The 19,431-nt window shown below is 41.1% G+C and overlaps 1 long non-coding RNA gene across 1 annotated transcript in view; it reads left to right on the plus strand.

Annotated features, from left to right (window-relative positions):
* Positions 1-493: 493 nt before the first annotated feature.
* Positions 494-19,431, plus strand: part of LOC132393314 (uncharacterized) — a 121,173-nt gene continuing 102,235 nt past the window's right edge. Inside the window, exons 1-3 of the long non-coding RNA XR_009511835.1 lie at positions 494-1,697; positions 6,567-6,932; positions 8,974-9,105. This is a non-coding gene — a long non-coding RNA (uncharacterized LOC132393314). The remainder of the gene's footprint in view (positions 1,698-6,566; positions 6,933-8,973; positions 9,106-19,431) is intronic.

Here is a 19,431-nt window from a genome sequence, read left to right on the forward strand (position 1 = left end):
GCATTTAGAACCACTTGCTTTTGTGGAAGGTGTAATTGTTTCTTCATACCTTTCTTCCAACATTAATTTATTTTGCTGGTTTCCTTATGACAGAGCAGGAGGTCATTGGGCCCATCAACTCTGAAAATCTTTAACCCAGACAGTTGTGAAAGCTAGATCACTGGGAACATTTGAAAAGGAAATCAATAAATTGTTAATCTTGGGTTTTTTTTTGGTGTGCAGTTAAAGCAATGTCGCCCAACAGAGAACATTTTAACATAAAGGCAAGCAAAGTGATAAGATACACAAGGTGAATAGTCTAGCAACTCTGATTTTTTTAATAAAATGCTGCACATGTGCCAAGTGCTTTTGCAATGAAAAGCGAGGAGTGGAAGCCGCCATTAGCCTTAACCTTACCTGTAAATTAATGACATTATGTACAGAGTGTGCTATTAATTTTAGATAATATTTAATTCATCAATGACATTGGGATTTCTTATGAAGAGACCAACAATCTATTTGAAATATTGGTGGTCAGGAATGGCAACTCTCTTGAATGGCATGAAATTTTCAGGAATTGATCTTCAGGGTAAAACAATGAGCAAACCTGTAGCTGCTTTAATTTATTTACTCACTTTCATTGTTTATGTCTGGATGAAAACGTTAATGGAGCAGAATCAGAAATACAGAACTATTAAGAATGAATCAAGGGAACAGCAAAGGTTCTTGCGCAGAATTGTCTAAATGCAATGGTCAGTTGTGGTCAAATTGATGCCTGCGTACAACACTCCCATGGTCAATGTCTTCTTAATAGATCACAAAGCTATTCATTTCAATCCTTTTGTGTCTTTTACATCTGTTTTTCATCTTGAATGTGTTTCTGGAACTGCTGAAGTCTGTGATTTGCAGTTTGGAGATTGTTTGGGTGGTCCAGTGCTTTGCCATCTCAGAGAGGATTCCGGAAGGCAGCAAGTGCAAGCCTTGAGGTGAGAAGGCTACAGGACAGGGCGTGAGCCGACGTTTGACTCCATTCCACCAAAGCGATGAGGGAGGTTGAAACATCAAGGCGAGTGTGGAAGGTGAGCACTGGCTGCCTGCCTTGGGATCACTGGTGGGATCGTTCTATTGCTGGAGAGAGGAGCCTCTGTGCCTGGAGGATGTTACTGAGGTTTTCTGTGTGGTGGATATGAATATGGTTTTGAACAATGGACAATGGACTTTTTTTCAGTCTTATAGATATATTCTGTATTTTTTTAGCCATTTATTCTTGTTTTTGTTTGTGTGGGGACAGGGATTTGGAGGTTGATAATTGTGTTGCTGTTCTCTTATGGTTTTGTGACTACATGGAGAAGCAGAATCTCAGAGTTGTACACTTAGAAAATAAATTAACCTTTGAACCCTTGAATCTTTGATCCTATAAATCTAAAAAGTTAGAGCAATGATAGGCCCAGTGACTGGATAAGGAAGAATGTATTCGGTTTCTGAAGGAAGGCCACGTATCTTGAGGAGGAATACATTGACAGATTGATTTTGGGGCTGTAGTTGCAGGTGGACCATGAAGAAATCTCCAGGATTGCATTCTACCACAACTGACAATCAACTGGAAATTATTACAGTGGTATTTCCAACAGACCGCCTGATGTCGTGCTCTTGAATTTTCTTTAAAATGTTGATTAAACAAAATGAGGATTACACATATATTCTTTTAGCAACGAAAAGTAAGTAAAAATAACTGTGGATGTTGGAAGTCAGAATGCAGCAAAGATGTAGAAGTTCACACTGCAAAAATTGACTCCCAGGATCTTCTAAAACTTGGTGAGCTGGTTGCAAAGATGGTCTGAAGACGTTACACTCGGGCAATGCACAAATGTGGGGTGGCTCGTTTCAGGAAGTATAACTGGCTGACCGGAAGTCCAGGAAGTTCCTCTCAAGATTACAACTCCTTTTGTCAGTAAATTAATGTAGTGATAAGCTCTCCATAGCCCCACCTTTCAGTTCTTGGGTTAAGTTTGGCCTTGATGTTATCAAAACTCGTTGTGCATATTTAGGGATGAGATAATGTGACTGGGGTGGGTGAATTGCCAGAAATTGGACAATGTACAAATTGTACATTGGCACAAATTGTACTGAAATAGTCTAGAGGAAAGGTCATTATCTGAAATGTTGACTGTCCATTTACCTTTGTATATAATGCCTGACCCACACTTTATGTGAAAAAGTTCACTTTTGCTATCAATTTTAGATTACCTTCACTGTAGTTCATGTTCTCTGTATTATTTACTTATTTATTATTGTTATTATTATGTCATAGAAAAGTGCTGCACAGAAACAGGCCCTCAGCCTATCTAATCCATGCCAAATCATTTAATCTGACAACTCCCTTTGACCTGTCCTGGGACCATAGCCCTCCATACACCTACCATCATGAACCTAACCAAACTTCGCTTAAAAGTTGAAATCAAGTTTGCACGCACCGCTTGTGCTGGAAGCTCATTCCACGCTCTCCCATGATCCTCTGAGTGAAGAAGATTCCATTCATGTTCCCCTTAAACATTTCACCTTTCACACTTAACCTTAACCTCTGGTTGTAGTCCTATCCCACCTCAGCCCGCTTGCATTTACCCAATCTATGCCCCTCATAATTTTGAAAAATCTCTATCAAATCTTCCTTTAATCTTCTAGGGAATAAACTTCTATTCAATCTTTCCTCGTAACTCAGGTCCTCCAGACCAAGCTACATCCTTGTAAATTTTCTCTGTACTTTTTCAACCTTTTTTACATCTTTCCTGTAGGTTGATGACAAAATTTGCACACATTACTCCAAATAAGGCCTCACCAATATCTTGTAAACTTTATCATAACATCCCATTTCCTGTACTCCATACTGTGATTTATGAAGGCCAATGTGCCAAAAGCTTTCTTTATGACTGTATCAACCTATGACGCCACTTTCAATGAATTATGGACCTGTATTCCTAGATCTCTTTGTTCTATCATACTCCTCAGTGCCCTATTGTTCTCTGTGTAAGACCTACCATGGTTGGTCCTACTGAAGTGCGACACCTTGCACTTGTCTGCATTAAATTCCATCTGCCATTTTTCAGCCCCTTTTCCAGTTGATGCATATCTCTCCGCAAGCCATGATAGCCCTCCTCATTGTCCACTACACCCCCAATCTTAGTGTCATCTGCAAATTTGCTGATCTGTTAATCACATTATCACCCAGAACGTTGTTGTAGATGACAAACAACGATGGACTCAGCACTAATCCCTGCAGCACTCCACTAGTCACAGGCCTCCGTTCAGAGGGGCAGCCATCTACTCCCACTCTCTGGCTTCTCCCACAGAGCCAATGTTTAATACAATTTACTGCCTTATCTTGAATGCCGAGCAGGTGAACCTTCTTGACCAAACTCCCCTGAAGGACTTTGTCAAAGCCTTACGAAAGTCCATTTAGACAGCATCCATTGCCTTGCCTTCATCAACTTTCCTGGTAACTTCCTCAAAAAAATTTTATTAAATTGGTTAGATATGATGTACCATGCACAAAGCCATGCTGACTATCAGTCCATACCTATCCAAGTACTTGTATATACGGTCCCTCAGAATATCTTCTGATAACTTTCCCATTACTGATATCAGGCTCACTGGCCTATAATTTCCTAGTTTATTTTTAGAGCCCTTCTTAAACAGCAGAACAACATTGGCTAAGCTCCAACCCTCTGGTACCTCACCTGTTGCTAAGGGTGATTTAAATATAATTTCTAGGACCCCGGCAATTTCTACAGTTGCCTCCCACAGGGTCTGAGGGACCACTTTGTCCAGCCCTGGTGATTTATCCAACCTAATTTGCCTCAGGACAGCAAATACCTCCTCCTCTGAAATCTGTTTAGAGTCCATGAAGTTGATACTGCTTTGCCTCATTTCTACCCAGTCTGTGTCTCTCTCCTAAGTAAATACAAATGCAAAACAAGTTTAAAATCACCCCCATCTCTTTCAGCTCCACCCTGGGTTACCATTCTGGTCTTCCAGAGGACCAAATTTATGCCTTGTTTGCCTTTTGCTCTTAACATATCTGTAGAATCCCCCAGGATTCTCTATCTTGTCTACTAGGGCAACTTCATGCCTTCTTTTAGCCCTCATGATTTCTTTTCTATGTGTTCCCCTGCATTTATACCATAAGCACCCCATTTGTTCCTACCTGCCTATACCTCCTATGCACCTTCTTTTCTTGAACCAGGGCCTCAATATCTCTTACAAACCAAGATTCCCTACACCTGTTATCCTTACCTTTCATTCTTTTAGACACATACAAGCTTCGTACTTTCAAAATTTCACTTTTGAATGTCTTCCACTTACAAGTTTACTTTTGCCAGAAAACCACCTGCCCTAATCAACATTTGCCAGATCCTTTCTGACAACATCAAAGTTAGCCTTTCTCTAACTTAGAATCTCAACCCGCAGACCAAACCTGTCTTTTTGCATCTTTACTTTGATACAAATAGCATTGTGATCACTAGATGCAAAGTTCCTCTGCACAAATTTCTATCCCCTGTTCTGTCTCGTACCCTAATAGCACACTCTCTCACTGGGACTTCTACGTATTGATAAAGGAAACTTTCCTGAAGACATTTGACAAACTCTACCCCATCTTGTCCTTTTACAATATAGGAGTTCCAAACAATATGTGTAAAGTTAAAATCACCTACTATACCAACCTTACATTTCTTGCAACAGTCTTTAATCTCTCTGCAAATTTGTTCCTCTAAATCCCTTACACTATTGGGTGGTCTGTAATATAGCCTCATTAATGTGGTCATACCTTTCTAATTTCTTAGTTCTACCCACAATGACTCACTAGACAAGTACTCCAGTCTGTCCTGACTTATCACTGTTGTGACATTTCCCCTGACTAGTAATGACACCTCTCTTCCTTTAATCCCTCCTGTTCTGTTGCTTCCGAAACAACAAAACCCCAGAATATTGAGCTGCCAGCCCTGTCCCTCTGATACCCAAGTCTCACTAATGGCTACAATATCATAATTCCAGGTGTCAACCCATGCCCTCAGCTTATCTGCCTTTCCTATGATACTTGTGTGTTGAAATATATGCAGCCCAGAATTTTAGTCACAGCATGCTCAACCCTTTGATTCCTGACTTTGAGGTCTTTACAGTACCTGTGTCCACAGCCTCTCCACTATCTGTTCTGGCACTCTGGTACACATCCCCTGGAACTCTAGTTTAAACCCCACCTGGCAGCACTATTATAATTTGTATTTGCACAGTGTGTCTTTTGCACATTGATTGGTTGTCAGTCTTTGCAGCTTTTCATTGATTCTCTTGTATTTCTTTGTTCGATTATAAATGCTTGCAAGAAAATGAATCTCAGAGTAGTATGTGGAGTTATAAATATATATATACATTGATAATAAACTTACTTTGAACTCTATCATCCTTCTTTCCTTCAATGAATGTCTTCATGCTCAAAAGAAAAATGTAAGACTGGAAGCAAAGTTACACACACGTGATGTTACGGGTAAGTTATTCCTGTTGGCTTAACTGTGCCTCTGCCAGTTTCCACAACACAATCTAAGCAACATTCTGCCCAAAAAATGCTGAAGCTACTTTTGAGTATATTCAAGTGAGGATAAAATGGTAATGCTGGCCCATTGCTTCCTGCTGCTGAAAGGTTTTAAGATAAGTGACCTGCTGCAGATATTTTCAATAGCTGTGGTGGGTTCTTGAGTTGAAGATGTAAGTTTTGTCTTAATTGCCTTTGGAATATTGGAAGAAAGAAAATGTGACTAAACTTTTATGATAAAGCTCAAAGTAAGTCCTTAAGAATTGTAACTTATGTGTAGAGATGCCAAATTTGCATTGAAACTGTTGTATATGAAAACATTACTTCCTGAAAATGTCTTTGGCTATTTAAGTACCATAAATAATTTATAGATGTAGGTGCAGTCTGGGAATTCTGATTACGGTCAGCATTTAATATATACTTTAAATATTTTAAATAAATAAGAGAACAGTCTAGAAACCATACTTGAGTGTTTTCTTTAGTATGTTTGAAGTTACTGCTGACTGATACCATTTGTCAAATCTAAGGGTGCAGACATGTTTGCAGTTATTTGAAAAAAAGAAACACTTTGAGTAACTACTTACTTATGTTTAAACTTGGGCTTTATTTTAAAAATTTGTAACAGCTGATATTTATTGAAAGTAATTACACTTTGTAAATCAAAGAACAAAATCACTAGTGTATCAAGTGACAAGGCTTTAATGAGATTTCATTAATACACAGACACTCTCATGTGATAAGTTGAAATAAGTAAGATTTTCTTGGAAGACGTTTTGCCAACTCTGCCCTCTGCAGTAGATCACAGACATAAAAGATTAAGAGGCTTCTTGGTTAATTCAAGTCATTGTTCATGCACTTTTCCCCAACTCTTTTATTGTTCCAGTTATGCTTTGTCAAATTCTGTTAACTCCATTCTTTTCCAGCAGACCTCATTACATACATGTGGTATAACTGGGGCTTAATCATTTCTCTTAATTCTCTGAATTTGCCTTTTCTTGAATTTTAGCAATAATTGAACCCCGACAGTTCTGTGGTGAAGGCCTTCCTGTATTGATAACAACAAGCAATTGCTAATGACAATTACATGAAGAGGATTGGAAGTGTGGCTCAAGTGCAGTCCTAGTTGTCAGCTCCAATTCTCCGATACGATTCCAATTGCTTTTTTGGTGGACTCCTTGAAAGTCTCTGGCTCAAAAGTGACCTTCAGCTTCCTCTTTGAGTCTTCATCCTCTGTTATAACCGCCATGTGCTCCACCCAGTTGAGTTTTGAGATTGCAAGATAATTCTACAAGCAATATGATCCTCATAAAGTAATTGCTCTCTTTCTGTTGGCCACCTGCTGCACACATTGACAGGGCCTTGTGTGAACACGGTGAGAGTTCGGGCATATGACTGTAACTGCTCACAGCTACTTCAAGATTTTTACCATCTTTTTTCTGTCAGGCAGATGGAGTACTTATTTATTGCCCCTTTAGTAATATTTATTTAAGTCTCTTTTATGTGGTTTCACTGCCTTGCATATCATTTCTGTTGATTGGAAATAATTCCATTAGTTAATTCCATCTCCAAGGTTGAATCGTGACAGAGCTTTGTTCATTTGCCCAGCAAACACTTGCAGGAAGTTTCCTGTGGAACAGATGGCTGCAGAGCTCCAGATGAACTATCCCATCTCTTCCATCTCTCAATCCCATTTCATTCAGCTCTGACAGGTTAATTAGTTGACGCTTAAGTGGGCACAATATTCAGATGTGACTGTAGGAAGGGAGAATGTATATTTTTTTACTTATGGGTTTTGATAGAGGTGGAGAAAGTTAACTCAGATTATTTTCTGAAACTTTGGAGAGGTACAGAGAACATAAAACACAACCATTGATGGGCAGCTACAAAAAGTAATGCAAAAGCTTATGGGTTGTTGTCCTTATCTCAAGGCAGCTGGAATGCAAACATGTGGATATAGTCCAATCACAAATGAGAAAATTTGCAGGTGCTGGAAATCCGAGCAACACAGAATGCTAGAGGAACTAAGCAGGTCAGGCAGCATCAATGGAGTAAACAGTCGACGTTTCCGGCCGAGGCCCTTGATTAGGACTGGGAAAAAAGGTAGATTCAGAGTAAGAAAGTGGGCAGAGGGGAGGAAAAACCACAAGGTGATAAGGAGGGTGAAGGGTAAAGTAAAGAGCTGGGAAATTGGTGAAAGAGATACAGGGCTGGAGAAGGAAGAATCTGACAGAAGAGGACAGAAAACCATAGTAGAAAGGAAAGGACATGGAGCACTAGATGGGGGTGATAGGCAGATAAGGGGATGAAGTGAGAGGGGGAAAGGGGAATAGGGAATGGTGAAGAAAGGGGGCAATTACCAGAAGTTTGAGAAATCGATTCCATGCCAGCGGACAGAATATAAGATGTTGCTCCTTCGACCTGACTGTGGCCTGACATGTCAGAATGGGAAGTGGAATTAACACGAGTGGCTTCTGGGAGATCCCGCTTTTTCTGGTGGACAGAGCGTAGGTGCTTGGTGAAGCAATCTCCCAATCTACGTTGGGTCTCACTGATATATGGTGGCCACACTGGGAGCACCGGATACAGTAGGTGACCCTAAGAGACTCCAGGTGAAGTGTTGCCTCTCCTGGAAGGACAGTGGATGTAGTGTTAGAGATTTTAAAGCTCAGAGCAGTGCATGCAGTTCTGGGCACCATACCTCAGAAAGCCTTGGAAAGAGTACAGTTCTAGTTCAGTGGCAGGATAAGCTTTTAGAATAAATTGAATGAAATAGGGATGAATCCATCTGAACACTGAACATTAAAAGAGCTATCAAATAGAGGAGCTGAAATAGGAAGTGGAAACTACTTATCTGCTGAGGAAGTCCAAAGTGAAGGGGTACAAACATAAAACTGGACCAAGAAGGACTTCTTCAAACAGAAGGTAGAAATATTAAACATGGTCCTGAGTTTAATTCATTTGGAAACATTGAAAGGTTATATTAAAAATCACGTTAGTCATTTAAGAGTTACAAACCAAGGTGGTACAGAGTGCTAATATACAGATCATTAATGGCACGGCAGAGATTGTTCGAAGGACTGACTAATGTGCTTATTAGGAAGCAGCAGGGTAGCATAGTGGTTATATAGTAAAACTATTACAACAGGAGTGATTTGGGTTCAATTCCAGCCACTGCCTGTAAGGCATTTGTATGTTCTCCCCCAGACCACACGAGTTTCCTCGATGTGCTCCAGTTTCCTCCCACTTTCCAAAGTGTTGGTAGGTTAATTGGTCACATAGGTGTAAATGGGTGGCATGGGCTTGTTGGGCCTGGTAACATCCTGACCACGATGAAAATGCCTACAGCCAAGGAAGTTTAATTTACATCATGAAGTCTGGGATGACTACTCAGCCAGAATATCTTCCCAATGCAGGCACTGTAGCAGCACACCTGGACTGCCCTGTGGGTTCTTTGCATCTGGCTCCTACTGACAAGGAGAAACCCTCATTCACATTTCATAATTTACAGTCTTTACTGTGATAAAGAAGCAAGTGAGATTTGCAAGGTGAGTGGAACTGATTTACTCTTTTGTGGATAAGAAGTAGTAAGGAGCAAAATTATGAATCTTTCTGTGACATGCAAGAAGAGTCAGAATATTAAACATTTTGCTGATCAAGTATCTGTCTATCCAGTTGAGTCTGCCAAGAACTATGCATTTCAGTGAGATTAGAGTTTGGTAAATAATAGAGGTAGTGAATAAAATCCTAGCCCACTCAATCTCTTCTTGTGTGACAACCTGCCAACCAGCTTCAATAAAACTTTGCTGCAGTCCTATAGCAGGTATACCGGCTTTTAGCTAAATACACCAAAACTATTCATTATCCCCAAATGTGGTCTCACCAAATACCCAAAGCAACTATCACAAGACATCTTTACTCTTAAACTGAAATCTTGTTGCATTAAATGTCATATATAATTTGCCATACTAACTGTCTTCCGCAAATTTATGTTCCTTTCAGTGATTTGTGTACTGTGATGTCAGGCCACTTTCAATAGCAAACTTTTTCCAAAGTTACATCATTCACAAATTATTAAGCACTCCTGCCACTATATTAGACTTGAAAGAATAGACTGATTTTCTCAATCAGCCTGGATCCTGACAGCACAGAGGAAGGTATACAGTAAATGGAAGGGTGCCAATGTGCATTAATGTGCAGAGAGATCTTGGGGTGCAAGTGCATAGCTCCCTAAAGGTGGGAACGCAAGAAGGTAGGGTGGTAAAGAAGACATGCTGTACTTGCCTTCATTAGTCAGAGGTTGAGGATAAAAGTTCAGAAGCAATTTTGCAACTGTGAAGAACTTTGGTTAGGTCACATTTGGAATGCTGTGTGCAGTTTTGATCACCACATTTAGAGTTAAGATGAGAGGCTTTGGAGAGGGTACAAAAGAGGTTTAACAAGATGTTGCCTGGATTAGAGAGTATTCATTATAAGTGTAGTTTGGACAGCTTGGATTATATTTTTTGGAATGTTGGAGGCTGTGAGGTGACCTACATAGATGTACAATGTCTATAAAAAGTATTCACTGCTCCCTCCCAGGAAGTTTTCATGTTTTATTGTTTTATGACATTGAATCACAATGGATTTAATTTGGCTTTTTTGACACTGATCAACAGAAAAAGATTTTCATGTCAAAGTGAAAACAGATTGCTACAAAGTGATCTAAATTAATTACAAACATAAAACACAAAATAATTGATTGCTTAAGAATTCGCCCCTTTCATGTTGGTAGATGCACCTTTAGCAGCAATTACAGCCTTGAGTCTGTGTGGACAGGACTCTACCAACTTTGCATATCTGCACACTACAATTTTTCCCCATTCTTCTTTAGAAAACTGCTCAGACTCTGTTAGATTGTATAGAGATCATGAGTGAACAGCCCTTTTCAAGTCCAACCACAAATTCTCAATTGGATTGAGCTCTAGATTTTGACTTGAGAACTTCAGGACATTAATTTGTTTTTTTAAAGCCATTCCTGTGTAGCTTTGGCTTTTTGTTTGGGGTCATTGTCTTGCTGGAAAACAAATCTTCTCCCAAGTTGCATTTCTCTTGCAGACTGCATCAGGATTTCCCTGTATTTTGCTGCATTCATTTTACCCTCTACCTTCACAAGCCTTCCTGGGCCTGCTGCAGTGAAGCATCTCCATAGCTTGCTTCAGGGTAGGTATGGTGTGTTTTTGATGTTATGTGGTGTTTGACTTATGCCAAACATAGCGTTTAGTTTGATGGGTAAAAACTCAGTTTTGGTTTCATCAGACCATTGAACCTTCTTCCAACTGACTTCAGAGTCTCCCATATACCTTCTGGCAAATGCTAGGTGAGATTTTGTCTGAGTTTTTTCAACAGTGGCTTTCTCTTTGCCACTCTCCCATAAAGCTGCAACTGGTGAAACACCCGGGCAACAGTTGTTGTATGCACAGTCTCTCCCAACTCAGCCGCTGAAGCTTGTAACTCCTTCAGAGTTATCATAGGTCTCTTGGTGGCCTCCATCACTAATCCCCTTCTTGCACAGTCACTCTGCTTTTGAGGACAACCTGCTCAAGGCAGATTTACAGCTGGGCCATATTCTTTCCATTTCTTGATGATTGACTTAACTGTACTCCAAAAGATATTCAGTGACTTGGAAATTTTCTGTATCCATCTCCTGACTTGAGCTTTTAAATAACCTTTTCACAGAGTTGTCTAGAGCGTTCTTTTATCTTCATGGTGTAGTTTTTGCCAGGATACTGACTCACCAGCAGTTGCACCTTCCAGAGACAGGTGTATTTTTTAATTTTTAACTGAAATACCTTGACTGCATATAGGTCTCCAGAAAGAGATCTCCAATTAATTAATTATGTGGCTTCTAAAACCAAATTGCTGCACCACAGATAATTTGGTATGTCATATCAAAGGGGGTGAATATTTATGCAATCAATTATTTTGTGTTTTATATTTGTAATTAATTTAGAGATTAATTTGTAGAGAACTGTTTTCACTTGGACACAAGAGTCTTTTTCTGTTGATCAGTATATAAAAAAAATCCAAATTAAATCTACTGTGACTCAATGCTGTAAAACAATAGAAAAAGAAAACATCCTAGGGAGGAGAATACTTTTTACAGGCACTTTGTGTAAATTTATGAGAGACAGTCCTTTCAGTCTATGTCTCTCGCACCATCACTGACCTCATCAATTCCAGAGTACTCCCATCCACTGCCTCCAAAATTATAGTTCCCTTACCCTGCACTGATCATTTCTACCTCATACCCAAGATCCACAAACCTGACTGTCCAGGTCTCTGCCTGCTCCTGCCCCACTGAACTCACATCTGCATGTCTATTGTGGCTTATTTTGGTCAAAAACCACTTGCATCGTGTTGGTTCTGATTGGTCAGTTTAAATACTACAGCTGCTCTTCCCGTTGGTTGGCTTGCATGTCACAGCACTTCCAAACATCTTGAGGGTATAAAAAATAGCAAAGTGAGAGATGCTCTCTCTCTCCCTTTGTCCCCAGAACCATCGGGAAGGTATGCTCCGCACGCACTTTTAACTAAGTATCTGTTTTTTGAATATTTGATTCGGTAGAGTGTGTAACTTGGGGGGGGGGGTGGGGATGTAAATGTTTGGTCGAACTATTCACTGTTTGTAAATAAATGATTCATGTACTTATTTGCACTCAGTGTTTTATGTCTCACTTGCCAGACCTGTGAACCTGTTTCAATGTTACATTTTGGCACTGTAAGCAAGATTTATTGTTTGAGTAGAAAATACATTTCTTTAAAAGGTTATTTAAAAGAAAGCCCCCCCCCCCCCCATATGAGAGGTGCTGAATTCCAGGCTGGATTGATAATAGTGAAGGTTTTGGGAGTGTCTCTAACCTAATAATGGGTTATGGGATGCCAGTAGATTGGTCAGACCAGTTAGATTTCACTGGGGTTGAAATGGACCACTTTGTGTCCATACTTAAATCGTTGGGTTTTCCCAGGAGAAAGATTAGCAAACAGGATGCCTTCTGGTTGTTTGCAGTGATAGTAAGACACCAGTGGTCTTAAGAATGAGGGGAGGACCTAAATTAGCACTGTATCATTCTGAGAGGATCCCTGCTGATGGCCTTAACTTGTGCTGCAAAGATAGGAGTTAAGAATGTAGACATAACTAATCAGCTAATGAAGGTACAGCAATTACAGGCTGCCCAATGAGCCAATTGTCAGCGATTCTGTTAAGATTTGAGCTTTAATGTGGGATGATGATCCCAGTGTATGGCTGAATGGTGAAAATAAGGAAGAGAGAGGAGCGTAGTCTCCTTGGTTTATCCCTTGAAATGATTCCCCTCTTCCCTGTGTCAGTCAGTGTTTTCTGTTTCACTCACCAAACCCGTGAACCTGCTTCAACATTGACTCCATTCTATCTCCTCGGTTTAGTCCCTTCCTAACTACATCTGCAACACTTCACATGCTTCCAATCTTCTCAGCAACTTTCAGTTCTCTGGCCCTGACTGTCTCATTTTTACCATGGATGTCCGTCCAGTCCCTATACATTTCTATCCCAGACAAAAGACCCAACCATTTCTCCTCCACCATCAGCCTCCTCCATCTGGCAGAACTGGCCCTCAACTTCAACAATTTCTCCTTTGGTTCTCCCACTTTCTCCAAACTCTAGTAGCCATGAGCACCTGCATTTGCTCCAGTTCCACATTCCAAGACCTCCTTGGTAATGCTTCTCAACTCTTCCTCCACTACATTGGCAACTGCATTAGTGCTGCTCATACAACCATTCTCTCATTAATTTGCCTCCAACTTCCACTCTGCCCTTAAATTCACTTGGTCCATTTCTGACACCTCTCTTCCCCTTTCTCCATCTTTCTGTCTCCATCTCTGGAGGCAAACTGTCGACCTACATCTTTTATACACCTACTGATTCACATGGCTATCTTAACTATATTTCTTCCCACTCAGTCTCCTTTCCTCAGTTCCCTCATCTCCACCACATCTGTTCCCAGGGTAAGGTTTTCCTTTCCAGGATATCAGAGATGTCCTCCTCCTTCAAAGAATGGTGCTTACCTTCCTCTACCATTGATGCTGCCCTCAACAGCATCTCCTCATTTTCCTGGACATCTGTGCTCACCCCATCTTCCCGCTGCCTTAGCAGGGATAGAGTTCCTCTTGTCCTCACCTGACACACCTTGAGCCTCTGCATCCAATACGTCATTGTTCACAACTTCGGCTACTTCAATAGATCCTAACACCAGGTGGTGCAACAATTCACCTGTGTATATGTTAGGTCATCCATTGTATCAGATGCTCTCGATGCAACTTCCTCTGTATTGGTGAGACCTGACATAAACTGGGAGACTGTTTTCTCGAGCACCTCTGCTCGATGCCCATTACAGTTCTGACTTGTCAGTCTACAGCCTTCTCTTTTGCCACAATGAGGCCACACTCAGTGTGGAGGAGCAGACATCCCACCTCTCCTGAAAGTTCCAGAAGTCTCTGGCTCCCTGACGCCTGCAGAGTATATACAATATCCCAGAAATAGATTTTTTTGAGAATGAGTGTGAGAGAGAGAGGGAGAGAGAGAGACCAAGGGATCATCCTGATTGGTCTCTCTTTGTGCTAAGTAGACCTATCAGTTTTCTCTGTGGGCGGGCTTTACCTCTCTCTCTTTCATTGTCCATCAGTTCAGTTTAGTGTCCTGCAGCGCCGTGGCAGACTGTTCCAAAAACAGAAAATAAAAAATGTACTTCACCCCAGACCACACTAAAGTGCACCCCTGCCTAATAGGGGTCAAAAATAATGACAGTGTTGCTCGCTGCACCTTTTGCAACAGTGACTTTTCTATTGTCCATGGTGAGTTGAAATGGAAAAGACATATTGATGCCAGTTTAACAGGTGTCATCCGTTCATTAGCATAGCTAACGTTGTCTTGCAAAATGAACAAATTCATTGACACAGACTGTTATGAGGTTGAGACTTACGGCAAAATGCTCCAATCTGCCAAGCAAGCCACATCACAGCACAAGGAAAGTTTGCAAAAGAAATAGGAAAGCTACTTGCATTAGCATTTAGCTATTAGCATTGGGATTGCCAACAAAATACTCAACAAGGAATATACAGGGTGTGTGTGTGTATATATATGTGTGTGTGTGTGTGTGTGTATCACATTCCTTCTTCTCCAGCCCTTTACCTTTCCCACCCACCTGGCTTCACCTCTCACCTTCCAGCTTGTCCTCCTCCTCCCCCCACCTTTTTATTCTGGCATCTTCCCCCTTCAATTCCGGTCCTGATGAAGGGTCTCTGCCCGAAACGTTTGACTGTTTATTTGTTTCCATAGATGCTGCCTGACCTGTTGAGTTCCTCCAGCACTTTTTGTGTGTTGTAGATAGCTTTGTTTTCTTCATGGTAGAAATGTAAAATACTAAAGATTATAGGTTTAAGATGAAAGGGGGAAAGTTTAATGGAGAGTTACAAGTTTTTTTTAAGCAGAATATGGTAGGTGCCTGGGATGTAGTGGAGGAAAATACAATTATGTTTCAGAAGCATATAGTCATGTACTTGAACAGGCAGAGAATGAAGGGATCTACACCATGTGCAGGCAGCTGGAATTAGTTTAGATTAGCATTTTGATTGGCACAGACTTTGCAGACTGAAGTTCTTGTACTATGATCTTGACAGTGTCTGTGCTATAAGAGCTGAATGTTCTGTGTCAGTAAGCCTTCAGAAAGATAGTGGAGTTCACGAGTGGCACACTGAAGCCCTGATACGGACGTGGTCTGATCTGGAGCACATTCTAATAAAATGCTGAATGTTCTCTCCCAGAGTTAATGCTTGCTGCATTCTCAGGAGCCCAGCTTTTACGCAAATGCAGCTGATACCACAACCACACATAAAACAGAAAATGCTGAAAACATTCACTGGGCTAGGCAGGGTGTGTAGAAAGAAAAACACAGTATTTTTTCTGTTCAAAGACACTTTGTCAGAACTGGGGAAGAAAGAAGTTAAATTAGCTTTAAATTATAGAGGAGCTGATAAAGGAAATATCACAGGCTGGGTATGACAAGAGGGATAATTAAGTTGCAGGGTAATTTCAGTTACTGGGAAGAGAAATAGAAACTGTGGGAAACTCTCAGCAGAGGAAGAGAACAGCATATGGTGCATGCTAATAGCAGGCCTGTGGCTGGGTGTGTCAGGAAAGAGCAAGAGCTAAACCAAAGTCACAGGTGGATGGGTGCAGGAAGGGGAGGTTTTCAAACAAAGAGAACGGAGTGACACTGAGTCTGGGTGCCTGCAACATGCTCAGATGGAAGATCAGCTGTTGTTCCTCAAACATGCCCTGCCCCTTGCTGTCGCAAGGCCACAGACGGATGGTTCAAAGCAAGATGCAGATTTTGTTGCAGGCGAAAGGGGACCCAGGGTTGTCCGAGTGGCTGAACACAGGTGACCTGCAAAACAGTCACCCTATTTGCATCTGTTTTTTAAACTCTGGCAAAAAAAAATGGAAGTTGGATGAGAGGGCTAAAAGGAGCAGATGATAAGATTACAGGAATGCTGTTGGGGTATGATTACCTGACTTCCAGGGAAAGGTTGATTTTTATTTATTTTGAGATACAGCACAGAACACAATTGCGTTGCCCACAAGCTGACATGTTTAACACCAGCCAGTTTACAATTTACACAGAACAATTTACAAAGCCCAATTAACATACTAACTGGTACGTCTTTGGTCTGTGACAGGAACCTTCAGGGTCATGGGGGAAATGTAGAAACTCCTCACAGAGTTGTAATAGCATTGCACTAACCACTACACCACCATGGCGACTTTATTTCCTGGACTGCAGGAGAATAAGGCAAGGTCGTTGTAGAAAGGGTAAATGCAGGCAAGTGTTTCCCCTCAGTCTGGAAATGAATAGAACCAGAAGTCATAGGTTTAGGGTGAAAGGTGTAATATTTCAGAGAAATCTGAGGAGGAAATTTCTTCAGTCAGAGGGTGGTGAGAGTGTAGACCAAGCTGCCAGTGAAAGTGGGAGATTCGGGTTCAATTGCAGCATTTGAGAAGTTTGGATAGGTACATTGCTTCCTCTCCACTACCTACCCCTCTACCTATCTTCATATCATCCACAAACTTTGCCACAAAGCCATCAATTCTATTATGTAAGTCATTGACAAACAATGTGAAAACCAGTGGTCCCAATACTGACCCCATATACTAGTCACTGGTGGCCAACCAGAAAAGACCCCTTTTATACCCATGTGCTACCTCTGCCTGTCAGCCATTCCTCTATCCATGCCAATATCTTTCCTGTAATGCCATAGGATTTTATCTTGTTAAGCAGTGTGGCACCTTATCAAACACCTTCTGAAAATCCAAGTGTCATCTACTGCCTCTCCTTTGCCCGCCCTGCTTGTTACTTCCTCAAAGAACTCTAACAGATCTGTCTCTTTACACAAACCATGCTGACTTTGACTTATTTAATCATCAGTCTCCAGTTACCTTGAAACCTCATCCTTAATGATAGATACTTTCCCACCACTGAGGTTAGGCTCACTGGTCTATAATTTCCTTTCTTTTGCCTTCCTCCCTTCTTAAAGAGTGGAGTGACATTTGCAATCTTCCAGTCCTTCCATGCCGGAGTCAGGTGATTTTTCAAGGATCATGACCATTGCATACGTTATCTCTTCAGCAACCTCTGGGATATCGTCCATCTGGCCCAGGTAACTTATCCACCTTAAGACCTTTCAGTTTGCTGAGCACATTTTCTTTGCAATAGCAATGGCACTCACTCCTGCTTCCTGACACTCATGGACCTCTGGCACACTGCTACTCTCTTCCACAGTGAAGACAGATGCAAAGTACCCATTAAGACCATCTGCCTTTCTTTGTCCTCCATTACTATCCTCACCAACATAATTTTCCAGTGGTCCAATATCAACTCTCATCCACGTTTTACTCTTTATATAACTGTAACAATGTCTGGTGTTCTACTTTATATTATTGGCTAGTCTGCACTTATGTTTCATCTTTTCCATCCTTATAGCTTTTTAGTTGCCTTTTGTCATCCAACTCACTCACTTTTTCTATCTTATATGCCCTTTCCTTGATTTTTATGCAGTCCTTCACTTCCTTTGTCAGCCACTGTTGCCTACCCCTGCCATTTGAGAACTTCTTCCTCTATGGGACATATCTATCCTGAGGTTTTGGAACTATTCCCAGAAACTTCAGCCATCTCTGCTTTGCCAACATCCTCCTCCAATCCACCCAAGTAAGCTTCTCCAACATGGCTTTATAAATCCCTTTGTGTGTGTGCGCGCTCTTAACTCCCGGTGGAGTTGTCAGGGCTTCGTCATAACAAGCTTTTTGCACCCATCTTTTTGGTGATTGCTCATCGTACAGTGTGTTATGGGCATCTGATACCTGACGGAGCCCATCCCTTTATTCCTTTGTAATTCTGATACATGTGCATTATATTTCTCCCTCTCAAATTTCAGTATGAATTCAGTCACATTATGATCACTGCCTCCTAAGGGTTCCTTTATGTTAAGTTCCCTAATAAGATCTGGGTTATTACACAACACCTGCTCTAAGATAGCCTTTCCCCGAGTAGTCTCAAGCACAAGCTGCTCTGAAAAGCTATCTCAGAGGTATTCAACAAATCTCCCCGTCACGATCCACCACCAACCTGATTTTTCCAGACCCCTTACATACTGAAGTCCCCCATTACAATTTTGTCATTACTCTTATCACATGCCCTTTCCAGCTCCCTTTGCAATCTCAACCCCACATCTTAACTACTATTTGGAGGCCTATATACGATTCCCATTATGTTTTTTTATCCTTGCAATTTCTTAACTCCACCCACAAAAATTCAACATTCTCTGACCTTACATTACCTCTTTCTAAAGACGTAATTCCATCTCTTACCAACAGAGCTACACCACCACCTTTGACTTCCTGCCTGTCCTTTTGATCAAGGTGCATCCTTTGATGTTAAGCTCCCAACTATGGCCTTCTTACAGCCACAACTCAGTGATGCCCACAACATCATAGCGACCAATCTTGAATTGAGCCATGAGTTCATCCACTTTATTCCAAATGCTACACACATTTAAATACAATACCTTTAGTCCTGCATTCTGCACCCTTTTGGATTTTGCCTCTGCCGTTCAATTTGCCCTGTCTGCATTAGTACTCAATCATTAGCTGTCTTTCCTTACATTCATGTTACACCCATCATCTACTTGTAAACGTGTTGGCTCATCTTCAGCTCTGTCATACCGGTTCCCATGACCCTGTCATATAAGTTTAAACCACTTGCAGGAATGGTAGCAGCTCAAGGAGCCTGATATTGTTCTTGAGAATGCAGCCTCCTTGATTAGCAATCTATCTACCACTCGAAATACTCCCTTGTTCAGTCACTACGTCTATAACAGCATGACAAATAGGAGCAGAAGTAGGCCAACTGTCCTGTCAAGCCTGCTCTTCCTTTCAAGTAGATCATGGCTGATCTGATCATGGACTCTGCTCCACCTACCTGCCTTTTTTCCATAACCCTATGCAAAAACCTCTCTAACTGTGTCTTAAATATTAGTAAGGCAGCCTCGACTCCTCTCCAGATGAAGAAGTCTGTAGATTTACTATACTCTAGGGAAAAGCAGCCTCCATTCTAAATCTACTCCCCTGAATCTTGAGTCTATGTCCCCTGTTTCTAGTCCCACTTTTCAATGGAAGTAACCTTCTTGCTTCTATCTTATTAATGCCTTTTGATAAATTTATATTTGTCTATAAGATCCCATCTCATTCTTCTGAAGTCCAATAAGTATAATCCCAGGTAACTCAATCATTCCTCGCAGTCCAATTC

Source organism: Hypanus sabinus, chromosome 4, assembly GCF_030144855.1.
Source record: "Hypanus sabinus isolate sHypSab1 chromosome 4, sHypSab1.hap1, whole genome shotgun sequence".
In the NCBI taxonomy this organism is placed as follows: domain Eukaryota; kingdom Metazoa; phylum Chordata; class Chondrichthyes; order Myliobatiformes; family Dasyatidae; genus Hypanus; species Hypanus sabinus.